Below are 13126 nucleotides of genomic sequence, written 5' to 3'. Positions count from 1 at the left end.
AAGACAGGGCTTAAGACCAAAGGCCTGAGTGTAGGGGAAGTGTTAAGTCTGTATTCTCTGCAGAGATGGGAGGTATGGATGGAGCCTGAGGCTGGGAAACAGGAAATCGGGGGTACCGATCGGATGCAGGTAGGCAGCCTGCAGTGGGATAGAGAGCAAACAGAAGCTATGTTCTCACAAGCTAAGCATTAATACAGTCACGGGGAAAATGAAAAATAAACCGGAGTTACCAAAGGAAGCGATGTAGGGCTAGAAGACTGAAAGATGATGAATCAGAGCGAGATTCATCCGGAAAGAGGGAAGGCCCATCGGGTTCAGGCTGTAGGTGCTTAGGGCTTCAACCCCATACTTCTCTGTTGCTGAGTTCCTATTTAACCTTTAAACCAGCTCCCCAGTGCTTCAAAGACATTTCATGCCTCCTCCTTAGGGAGACCATAGTCTCCTGGGAAGTGTCACCCCTTTGGGGAATTATGTAACCTTGCCTACGGACAGTGCAGCTCCCCACGGATATTGTAACCCTCTGGGAGCAGCGTGGTCCAGCAATAATCACCATTGTTACAATAACAGCTCTCAATTCTGAGTGTTCACGATGTGCCAGGCTCAGAGCCAAGCATTGTCTGAGGCATCTTCATACTCCCGATGAGGGGGTTACGACTGTAACCCCTATCACAGACGACAAATAAAAGGCTCTTTCTTACAGTGGAAACCAAGCTGCCAAGATCCTGTAGCAAAGAAGTGCTGGGATTAGTCCCCAAGTCCAGATCCTTACAATTCCAATTATGATGCCAGTTTTACCATTGCCCTTGTCACTGTTTGAAATAGATCAGTGACAGCAGCCTCAGTATCCCCTCTTCCCACCATGAAAACAGACTTGAGTGGCAATCCTACCTCTGCTACCCTCTCTCTGACCTAAAAAAGTAAACTCACCTCTTTGGGCCTCATCTGTAAAATGGGGCTCCTGGTAGATCCTGAAAGATTAAAGATTATTATTAGAAACCACATGTAATGTAAACACACGATAAATATTGGGCTGGGGTCTAGCTCAGCATATGTTTGGCAGGCTTAAGACTCTAAGTTACACTGCCAGCAGCAATAATTAAATAATGCTAGGAATGCTAGCTAGCTCACTCCTGCAATCTCAGCAGCACTGGGGATGCTCAAGCAAAAGGACTGGTCCAGTTCAAGGCCAGCCTGGACTACGTGGGCATTGAAGGCTAGCTTTGGCTACAGCATGAAACACTGTCTTAAGAAAACCTATAAAATAAGGGGCTGGAGCAATGGCTCGGTGGTTAAAGAACACTGACTGCTCTCTTTTTTTTGAGGGGGAGGGGTGGTTTCAAGACAGAGTTTCTCTGTAGCTTTGGAGCCTGTCCTGGAACTAGCTCTTGTAGACCAGGCTGAACTCGAACTCACAGAGATCCGCCTGCCTCTGCCTCCCAAGTGCTGGGATTAAAGGTGTGTGCCACCACCACCCGGCTCTGACTGCTCTTTCTAAAGGACCCAGGTTTGATTCCCAGCACCCACATGGCCACTCACAACTGTCTGTAACTACAGCTCCATAGGATACAACACTCTCATGCTGACATACATGCAGATAAAATACAAATACACAGAAAATAAATAATGGGGATACAGAGGTAGCTCAGCAGTTAAGAGCACTTACTGCTCTTGCAGAGAAACCTAGTTAAGTTCTTAACACCTATACAAGGCAGCCCACAACTGTCTGTACCTCTAACTCCAGGGAAATCCAGTGCCTTCCCCCGGTTCTCAGCAGGCACTCACATGCACAGACACACACACAAACACGCACACAATTTAAAACAATTTTTAAATAGAGTCTCAATTTGTAGTTCTAGGTGAACTAGGATTTACTATGTAGACATGACTGACTTTGAACTTAGAGATCTGCCTGTCTCCAATTGCTGGGATTAAAAGCATGTGCCACCCAGCTAAAATTTTTTAAAATAACAAAATAAATATACAAATAAAATTGATACTGTTAAGAATTATAACAGTGAAAACATACATGTATACATATACATATAATATATATGTGTGTGTATATATATATATATATATGCATAGCAGAGTGACCATATACCTCACTGATGTGATCACCGTATGCCCTATAGACACCCAAGTATGAGTAACATACATTATTGGCAGTATGAAATTATGACAGTCATGGTCGTGTATGCCTGTAATCTTGGCATTAGGGAGGCTTGAGACAGAAATATTCTAAGTCCAAAGCCACTTTGAAATAATAAAGCAAGGGCTGGAGAGATGGCTCAGTGGTTAAGAGCATTGCCTGCTCTTCCAAAGGTCCTGAGTTCAATTCCCGGCAACCACATGGTGGCTCACAACCACCTGTAATGAGGTCTGGTGCCCTCTTCTGGCCTGCAGACATACACACAGACAGAATGTTGTATACATAATAAATAAATAAATCTTTAAAAAAAAAAGAAAGAAAAAAGAAATAACAAAGCAAGATTCTATATCAAACAAATAAAAAGGTAGGTGTTTTGATTAACTGCTATGCCCACTGCACTCTTACAATGCATTAAGTTAAATCTCTTTGAAAATAATTTTATTATGATTTTTATGTTTTGCCTGCATGTATGTCTGTGTACCACATGTGTACCCAATGTGCAAAAAGCCAGCAGAGATGCCGGGCAGTGGTGGCGCACACCTTTAATCCCAGCACTTGGGAGGCAGAGGCGGCGGATCTCTATGAGTTCAAGGCCAGCCTGGTCTACAAGAGCTAGTTCCAGGACAGGATGCAAAGCCACAGACAAACCCTGTCTTGAAAAACCAGAGAGGGTGTCAGATCCCCTAATCATAGAGTTAAGTATGGTTGAGAGCTACCCTGTAGGTGCTGGGAGTTGAACACAAGGCCTCTGGAAAGCAGACAGTGCTCTTAACCGTTGAGGCATCTCTCCAGCTTCAACAGTGTACTGCTCAATTAAAAGGGGTTGGGCAATACTGAAGAGGTAGCTCAGTTACTGCTGTGCTTGCCTCTTGTGAACAAAACCCTGTATTCTGTCCCTCATCTATAATTCCTGCACTTGGAGGATCAGAAGTTCAAGGTCATCCTTCGCCACACAAGTGACTGGAGAGCAACCTGAACCATCTCCTAATCACATATATGCATGAAGCTAGAGCTGGAGCTCAGGCACAGTGATACACACCTGGGATTGGAGCTCCGGCGGGGTGAAAGCCGCCTCTGCGTGGCAAGCAACCTCGTCTCAAAAGTAAATAAATAATCAAGTGAACTGTGAGAGGGCTCAGTGGATAAAGGTACTTGTCAGTAAACTGACAACCTGAACATTTTTTTCTTTCTTTCTTTCTTTTTTTTTTTTTTTTTTTTTTTTTTGTGTGTGTGTGGGGGGGGGATGCGGTTTAGAGACAGGATTTCTCTGTATAACATTCCTGGCTGTCCTGAAACTCTCTTTGTAGACCAGGCTGGCCCCGAACTCACTGCCTGCTTCTGGTTCCCAAGTTTTGAGATTAAAGGTGTGTGCCACCACTGCCTAATAACAACCTGAATTTTGTCCTGGGACCCACATAATAAAAGGAAAGAGTCAATTCCTAAAGGTTATCCTATGGCATTCACACGCCTGCCATGCACTCAGCCTCACATATACACAAAAGTAATAAATAAATTGACTTTGTTTTCTAATGATTTGCTTATTTTTATCTCATGTGCATTGGTATTTTGCTTGCGTGTATGTCTGTGTGAAGCAGTCGGATTTAGTTGTGAGCTGCCTTGTTGGCAGATGCTAGGAATTGAACTCAGGTCCTCTGAAAGAGCAGCCAGTGCTGTTAACTGCTGGGGAGCCACCTCTTATTGTAACTTCTCTCCAATCCATATAACTACCATATGGTCCTCAGCCTATGGTGGTACAGCTGTGATCCCAGCCATCACTGGGAGACACCCAAAGAGTCAAATTTATGCATTAATGACAGTTCTTTGCAGGAGGGCATGCAACCAAGGCCGCTGAGTTCTAGTAAGCCAGAGAATCCTCCCCACACTTCCTTAGGGCCTTTGCTTTTTTGTTTTTTTAGTGCAGGGCTGCTTTGCGTGACCCTGGCGATCCTGGAACTCACTCTGTAGCCCAGGCTACCTTCTAACTCACCACCACTGCCCGGCATGATCCATAGTTTGATTCACAGTTCCTTCATTAGTATAATTTATCAAGCACAACAACTTCCACATTGCCTAGGTTCCTCTGTCTTTGGTGTTAATGCCTATAACTGGGGTAGACCCTATGGGAACAGGGTAGGCAGTCATATAAATAGGGGCACTCTTGTAAGCCATGTGTCTCATGAACATCAAAACCCCATAATTGACATGGCTGTGTGGCCTCAAGCAGGACAACTCAAGGACATTGTACTCCAACAGAGACAGTACCACCTACCTCCTGGGTAGAGCACCAGTGGTAATAATACAGACCCTGAACAGCCGTCAGCTGTGCCGCCAGTAAATCACACTGAGAAGAGAGCACTTTCATTAGTCTTATTTAATAGATACCTCAGTTGGGCAGTGGTGGCGCACGCCTTTAATCCTAGCCTTCGGGAAGCAGAGGCAGGTGGATCTCAGTGAGTTTGAGGCCAGCCTGCGTTACAGAGTGAGTTCCAGGACAGCAAGAACTGCTACACAGAGAAACCCTGTCTCAAAAAAATAAAAATAAAAAATAAAAATTCCTTAGGCACTTGTAACCATATAATTATATGATCTGTTCCTCTCCACCAATCATTAAAAGTAACTCATCCCCCTTCTATACACAAGACACTAGGATTCGTCTTAAAGGTGACATATCCTGTCATTTCCAGTGAGGCGAGGAGAGTGTGGTGGAGATGCATCAATAAACAACACGTTTGAGAGGTGCAGGTGGGAGGATCAGGAGTTCGAGGTCATCCTCCTCACACATCCAGTTTGAAGTCAGAATAATGAATAATGCAGACAGATCTGGAGAGATTGCTCAGTGGCCAAAACATTTGTTTTCTTTCTTCCTTTCTTCCTTCTTCCTTCCTTCCTTCCTTCCTTTCTTTATTATGTATTTATTTTTGGTATTTTGAGACAGTGTTTCACTGTGTAGTCCCGACTATCCGGGAACTCGCTTTGTAGACCAGACTGGCCTTGAACGCACTGAGATCTTCCTGCCTCTGCCTCCCAAGTGCTGGGATTAAAGGCGTGCACCACCACTGCCTGTTGATTTGGTGTTTTCAAAGAAGACCCAGGTATGGTTCCCAACATGCACATAGTAGCTAATACCTGTGAGTAACTCCAGTTTCAGGGGTTCTGACGCCAATTTTCTATCCTCCATGGGCACCAGGCACACACATGAAACACTCACGTACATGCAAACAGAACACACTAAAAGCAAATAAAATGTTTTTAAAGAGGGTGTGTGAAAAAGGAAAGGTTAAACGTGCCATTTTATCATCACCTCAACTTGATGACAGGGTCACTTAGTGACCTATGTCCAATACCATTTTCTGGTGAGCGGAAGGAAGCATGCCACGGATCGTCTTGGCCTTAGATTCCTTTCACCAGAGTACACACAAAACATGGGCAGGATTACCAATTAGATGTGACAGCATGGACTGTTGGTTTTGAGACAACATCTCACTGTAAAGACCAAGCTGACTTCAAATTCAGAGCAATCCACCTATCACAGCCTCCCCAACATTGAGGTCACAGGTGTGTCATCCATGCCGTCTGCCTCATGGCTCATGTACAAACACTTCAAATAGTGTTAAACTAGCCAGACATGATGGTACTTGCTTGTAATCCCAGCACTTAGGAGGCAGAAAAAGGAGAATGGTCATGAGTTCCACACCAACCTACTCTACATAGTAGCTTTCAGGCCAGTCAGCAGTACATAGCTAGACCCTGTCTCGGAAAACAAAGAGACTTTTTGGTTTGGGGTTGTTTTGGGAGTTTGTTTGTTTGTTTTTTTAGTTGGTTGGTTGGTTGGTTGCTTTTTCAAGACAGGGCTCCTCTGTGTAACAGTCCTGGTTGTCCTGGAACTCGCTCTGTAGACCAGGCTGGTCTCGAACTCACAGAGATCTGCTTGTCTCTGCCTCCCAAGTGCTGAGATTAGAGGTATGTGTCACCATGCCTGACTCCCCAAGATTTCTTTTTAAAGTTGTTTTAAGTTACATGTCTGTTTGTGCACCTGTGTGGGCACATGTCCATATGAAGGCAGGCGCTCTTGTGCACCTGTGTGGGTGCATGTGCATATGAAGGCAGGTGCTCTTGTGCACCTGGGTGGGCGGGTGTGCATATGAAGACAGGTGCTCTTGGAGACTGGAGGTGTCAGATGCTCATTAGCCAGATTACAGATGAGCCACCTGACATGGTTGCTGGGAACTGAACTTAGGTCTTCTGTTAGCCACTGGGCCTTATTTCCAGACTCCACCCTTTAAAGATTTGTTTATTTGCATTGTATGTGTAGAAATCTTTTGCCTGTGTTTTTTTTAAATTTATTTTAACTTTATTTATGTGCATTGGTGTGAAGGTATCAGATCCCCTGGAATTGGAGTTACAGACAGTTGTGAACTGCTATGTGAGTGCTGGGATTTGAACCTGGGTCTTCTGGAAGAACAGCCAGTGCTCTTAACTGCTGAGCCATCTCTCCAGCTCCCTTGCCTGTGTTTTCGCAAGTACATTGTGTGTGAACCTAATGCCAGTGGAGGCCAAAACAAAGTGGTGCAGTCCCTGAACTGGAAATACAGACTGTTCTTTTCTGTCTTGTAAGTGATGGGAACCAAACCTGGGTCTCTGCAAGTGCTTTTAAGATCTAGGTCACTGTTTTTCTCTTTCTTTCTTTCTTTCTCCTTTATTCTTTCTTTCTTTTTTTTTGTTTGTTTATTTATTTTTCGAGACAAAGTTTTTTCTGTGCAGTAGTCCTGGCTATCTTGGAACTTGCTGTGTAGACCAGGCTGGCTTCGAACTCAGAGATCCCCCTGCCTCTGCCTCCTGAGTGCTGGGATGAAAGGTGTGCACCACCATGCCCAGCTGCTAGGCCACCTCTTTAGTGCTCCAAAACTATTTTGAATTAAAGAGTGATGGCTCACACCTTCTATAATTCAAGCACTCAGAGGCCTGAAAGTGGAGGATTTCAGGTTTTAGGTGAAGCTAGACTTTCTACTGAGTCCAGGTCAGCCAGATACAAGGTGAAAACTCTGTCAGAGAACAACAATAACAGAAAAGGTGGCTAAGATGACTCAGTGGTTAAGAACACTTTACTTGCAGAAGGCTCTGGTTCAGTTCCCAGCACCTATATGGTGGCTCACAACCATCCATTTCCAGGACATCTAATGTCCTCTTCTGACCTCTATGGACTATGTACACACGTGGTACACCTACATGCATATATATAAAATAAATAAATATTATAAAAATTAAAAAAAAATTTTTTTTAAAAAAAATGGCAAGCTGATCCTGGTGTCCTGGTGGCTCACATCTTTAGCCCCAGCACTTGGGAGGCAGAGGCAGGTGGATCTCTGAGTTCGAGGCCAAACTGGTCTACAGAGTAAGTTCCAGGACAGCCAGGCTACACAGAGGAACCCTGTCTCAAAAAACAAAACAAAATGAACCCCCCCCCACAAAAAAAGTTCCTCAAGGGATGGAGAGATGGCTCAGCGGTTAAGGGCACTGTCTGCTCTTACAGAGGACCAAGGTTCAATTCCCAGCACCCATATGGCAGCTCACAACTGTCTGTAACTCCAGTTCCAGGGCATCCAACACCTTCACACAAGCATACATGTAGGCAAAACCCAATGTATATAAAGTACAAAAAAATAAATTTTAAAAATATAGAACAACATCTTGCTTTTTTTTAAAAAAAAAAAAGTCCTCAAAAAGAAAACCAAACCAAAACTCAAAAAGAAATGTATATTTTGGTGTTTTCTTGCACACTTAGAATTTCTGACAGAGTCTCATGTAGTCCCACACGGCACTGAACTCACTCCATAGCTGAGGAAGGCCTTGACTGGCTCTTAGTCCTCCTGCTTCTGCCTCGCCTCTGGAGTCCTGAGTGGGATCTTAGGCATGAACCTCTGTGGCCTGGTCTTGTTTGTCCAAACTCATTTGCTTTGTTTGAAACTGTCACAGAGGCCAGGCAGGCCTCAATCTCTTGGCAGTTCTGCCTCAGCCTTCCAAGTGCTACGATTTCAAGCATGAGCCCCTACAGGCTGGCTAGTGCTCCCCCGTACCCCACACCCCATCATCCCCACCCCAATCCTCAGGAGTGTGTATATGTTATAATTTTTGAGGACGAACATGCTTAAAGTGTTCTTTAAAAATTATCGCGCACGTGGGCCCATCCCTTTAACAGTAGCACTCAGAGGAAGATGTAGGAGGATCTCTGTGAGTTTGAGGCCAGCCTTGTTTACAGAGTGAGTTCCAGGACAGCCAGAACTGTAAAGTCTCAAACAAACAAACAAAAAAGTTACCCCAAATTACCCCAAATTATTTTATTTTCTATGTATGGGTGTTTGCCTGTATGTATGTTCATGTGCCATGTTTGGACCTCGTGTGTTTGCCTATATTTATATCTGTGTACCATGTGTATGCCTGGTATGTTTACCTGTTTATATGTATGTCCATGTGTCATGTGTGTGCCTTGTGCTTGCAGAGATCAGAACGGGTAACAGAACCCCTGGAACTGAAGTTACAAGTTTGTGAGCTGCCTTGTGAGTGCTGGGAATTGAACTTAGATCCTTTGGAAGAACAGTCAATGCCCTTCACTGCCAATTTTTTCAGTGTCTGGTTTATTTGGTTTTTGGGAGGGCAGCGGTTGGGGGGTGTTGAGACAGGTCTCATTTTTAGCCCTGGCTGACTTAGAACTCAGAGAGATCCATGCTGGGGACAGGACATGTATGTATCACAGTAAACAAGTGAAGAATAGAAGACAACTTTCAGAAGTTGGTTTTCTCAATCCATATGTGGGTCCCGGGGATTGAACTCAGGGACTTAGTCTTGACAGCAAGCACTTCTACCTGACAGGACAAGGCCACCTACCTAGCCTTCTTTTCTATTGTTGTAAATCTCTTGGTTGTGATGTTGAGGATGAAACCCAGGGCTTTGTCCATGCTAAACAAGAGTTTACATTCCAAACTCATTAAATAAAATAACTTATACTGTAATAGAGCACAGTCCTAGGTGATATATATATATATATTAATGTACAAGTCAGATTTAATAATCTTTCTTAAACATCTAGCTTCCCCCCCTCCTTTTTTTTTCTTCTTCAGGTACGGTCTTTCGATGTAACCCAAGTGTCTTGATCCTTCTGCATCAGCTTCCCAAATGCTCCTTTTTTTTTTTTTCCTTTTTCTCTTTCTTCCTTCCTTCCTTCCTTCCTTCCTTCCTTCCTTCCTTCCTTCCTTCCTTCCTTTCTTTTTTTCCAAGACAGGGTTTCTCTGTGTTGCTTTGGAGCCAGCCCTGGAACTAGCTCTTGTAAACCAGGCTGGCCTCGAAGTCACAGAGATCGGCCGGCCTCTGCCTCCTGAATGCCTGGCTCTCCTAACAATTTCTTTACAGTTGTTTTTTTTTTTCCCCCAGTGTTTCCTGAAATAGGGCCTCATTTAGCTCTGGCTGACCTTCAACTCACTCTCAAGTGTGGCTCGCCTTGACCATCCTATTTCCACCTCCCAAGTGCTGGGAAAACAGCTGGGCCTTGGTCTCCTTCCTTTTTAAATGCAGGGAACTTCACCCTGCTGTGCAAACAACACTAGTTTGCGCTCTAACTCTACGCCTTCCTAACAAAGCCATCAAGATCTTTTATTCTTTTCTTTATCTGTTTTTCCCCTCTCTCTTCCAGGAAGGAACACAGGACCTCAAGCCCAGCTTGCAAATGTTCTACCTCTGAGTCGCACCCTCTGCCCTATTTCTATTTTAAAAGGGATGGAAATCAAGGCACGGGAGGGTGGTGGTGGTGGGGATTAGGTGACCTTCCTAATCACGCAGCTGGGAAGAAAAAGCCCAGCTGTGATTTGACCCCAGGCAACCTAAGGGAGCACTGTCCTATCTCCCTCAGTCACCCCTCACCCACAGGATAGTGCAACTGGGTACGTGTAAGTTAACTACGGTTTATGTAATTCTCCCAGGGGCAGGGTACAGCTCCCTGAACACACACCTTTCCTCCAATAAGGCTTGGCCTGTGTGATCTCCCACTAACAGCTCTCCCTGCGTTCGTGCGTGCTGTAACTTTCCTAAGCAGTACCGGTGGGTGAATGGTGGGGGATCCGCCTCTGTGGCTATCATGATCACATGATCACACTACATCTAGAAAGTCTTTACACTATAGCAGAATGTGTCCTTGGCAGGATGTGTTTGTTTAATCCTCACACCTGGTGTGTACTGACGTGGGAACACATCTTAGCCCTAACCCACTCAAGTCTGGCCAATTATGCCTGGGTGGACGGTGGGAACTGAAACTGCCCAGTAGGATCCTCCCCACAGACAGCACATTCTCCTTTGTATTCATAGTTAACAAGGCTGGTTGTCATTTGCAAACTTGAAGAATTCTTGGTAATGGCCCTAAACCCCCTTGGTGACAGCAGGAATCATTCACTAGGGGCTATCCAAATGACCTATGTTGCTTCTGCCTGTGTTTTTAGTTTGTTTTGGGGACTATATAGTCCTGGCTGGCCTAGAACTCATAGATTTACCCTTGCCTCCCTCCACCTCTTAAATCGCTGCTTCTCAAGCTTCCTAATGCTGGGAACTTTTAATACAGCTCCTCCCGGTGTGGTGACCCCAACCGTAAAGCTATTTTCATTGCTACCTCATAACTGTAATTTTGTTACTGTTATGAATCGTAATGCAAATATCTGACATGCAGGATTCAACTCCCTAAGGGGTCTTACAGGTTGACAACTGCTTTTTTTCCCCCCTAGTTTTGAGATAGGGTTTCTCTGTGTAGCCCTGGTTGTCCTGGAATTAGCTCTGTAGCCCAGGCTGGTCTTGAATTCACTTCTGAGTGCTGGGATTAAAAAGGCGTGTGCCACCACCGCCACTAGGTGAGAACCACTGTTTTAAATGGTGGGCTTCATGCACTAGCTGTTTTTCTCTCCTTTAAGTTTTTTTATTTGTGTGTGTATATGTGTGGGTACAAGGAGGACAAGTGGACATCAGATGATAGTTTGTGGGAGCTGGGCTCCTAGGACTGGCACTCGGGCTGTCAGGCTTAGCACCTCTGCCAGCAGAGACATCTCGTCATTACTCTCTGGTTTTCCAGAGTGTCACTATACAGCCATGGCTGGCTTTCAGCTCTAATCCCCCTGCCTCAGCTTCCCAAGTGAGGGCCAATGGTATGTTTCTTTTTGTTGTTGTTTTGTGCTTTTTCTTTTTTGAGATGGTTTCTATGTGTGTAGCTCTGCATGTTCTGGAATTAGCTCTGTGGACTAGGCTGGCCTCGAACTCACAGAGATCCTCCTGCCTCTGCCTTCAGAGTGCTGAGATTAAAGGCACTTGCCATCACCATCTGGCTGTTTTGGTCTTTTTTTTTTTTAATGTGCATTTTTATTGTTGGTGGTTATTTTTAAGACAGGGTTTCTCTGTGTAGTCCTGACCATCCTGGAACTCTCTGTACACCAGGCTGGCCTTGAACTCAAGAGATCTGCCTGTTCTGCTTCCTGGGTGCTTGGATAAAGGTGTGCAGCACCCTGCCTGTCCATATCTGCATTTTAAAAATGTGCATTGGTGTTTTGTCCATATGTATGTCTATGACCAGCTTGTGTGCCTTATGCCTGTAGAGGCCAGAAGGTGTTAGATCCCTAGAACTGGAATTACTAAATATTTATGAGCCACCACATAGCTGCTGAGCATCAAATTTGGGTCCTCTGGAAGAGCAGCCAGTGCTCTTAACCACTGAGCCATCTGTCCAACCCTAGGTATGATACTATCACTTGGGAGACTGAGGAAGGAAGACTGCTTTGAATTTGTGGCCAGCCTGGACTACAGTGTAAGAGCAGAGTTGGGTGTGGTAGGGGAGGGGAGGTGGAAAAAAATGTAAGTTTTTTTAAGTTCTACAATAGCATGGGTAATAGACTAAGTTCTCTGTGAACTTGTGAGGACAGTTAATTTTTCCTGAATCCCTACAAAAGTGAGACCTTCCTATAGACAGTGTGAAACTGTCTCAATATAAGTACCGAGGACAACTGGTGCTTTCTGCATGCCTGTGTGAAGCAGCCATATACCACAGAATATTCTTAGGTAAGAGTTTCTGCTATGGTAAAGCACTATGACCAGAAGTAACTCAATGATGAAAGGGTTTATTTCACCTTACCTATCATTGAGTCCATCTGAAGGAAAGTCAAGGCAGGAACTGAGGCAGAAGCCATGCAGGGACCCTACATAATGGCTTCATCTCCATGGTTTGCTCAGCCTGCTTCCTTATATGCCCCAGGACTACCTTATCAGGGGTGGCACCCACCCACAGTGGATTGGACCTTCCAGCATCGGCCACTAGTTAATTAAGACAGTAACCTAAAGATTTGCCTACAGGACAATCTTATGGAGGCAACTGAGGTTCATTCCATCTCAAGACTCTAGCCTGTGTCAACGTGACATAAGAACTAGTCAACAGTGACTAGTCTTGAGTGTCCATCATAGGCAAGAGAAACATCCCTCAGAGCCGGTGAACATCGTTCCAAGGGAACTATAGGGAAAAATTCACTCGGCTTCTGGGTAACAGCCGTTCTATGGCCCAGAGGGTATGCGGCACATGCTCTCCTCCTCACCCACAGTATGACACTCACCCCAAGAGCTTTACAAATCTTCCTTCAGGTGTGAACAATCATAAGGCTGTTAGTTCGCCTACGGAATGGAGTGTGAAACCTCAGGAAGTGCCGCATTTCCCCATCCTATGCCCCAACCCAAGTTTGAGGATGGGAGGGTGCTATCAGAAAAGTGCGCCGTCCTAAAATCAAAATCTTGGGGTTGACTTGGCCACACCGCCCCAGACCACGCGCGTAGCCTACACTGCAGCGCACGATACAACCGGAGGTCCTCTCTCTGTCTCTCTTTCTGGTGGCAACAGGGCTTTCCGCGGGGCCGCGCCAGACTTTTTGAGACTGTTGATTGGTTGTAGTCCGGCCACCCGACAACCAA

Source organism: Myodes glareolus, chromosome 1 (assembly GCF_982192425.1).
Source record: "Myodes glareolus chromosome 1, mMyoGla1.1, whole genome shotgun sequence".
In the NCBI taxonomy this organism is placed as follows: Eukaryota; Metazoa; Chordata; class Mammalia; order Rodentia; family Cricetidae; genus Myodes; species Myodes glareolus.
The sequence above is the reverse complement of the archived record's forward strand: the minus strand, read 5'-3'. Positions refer to the sequence as shown.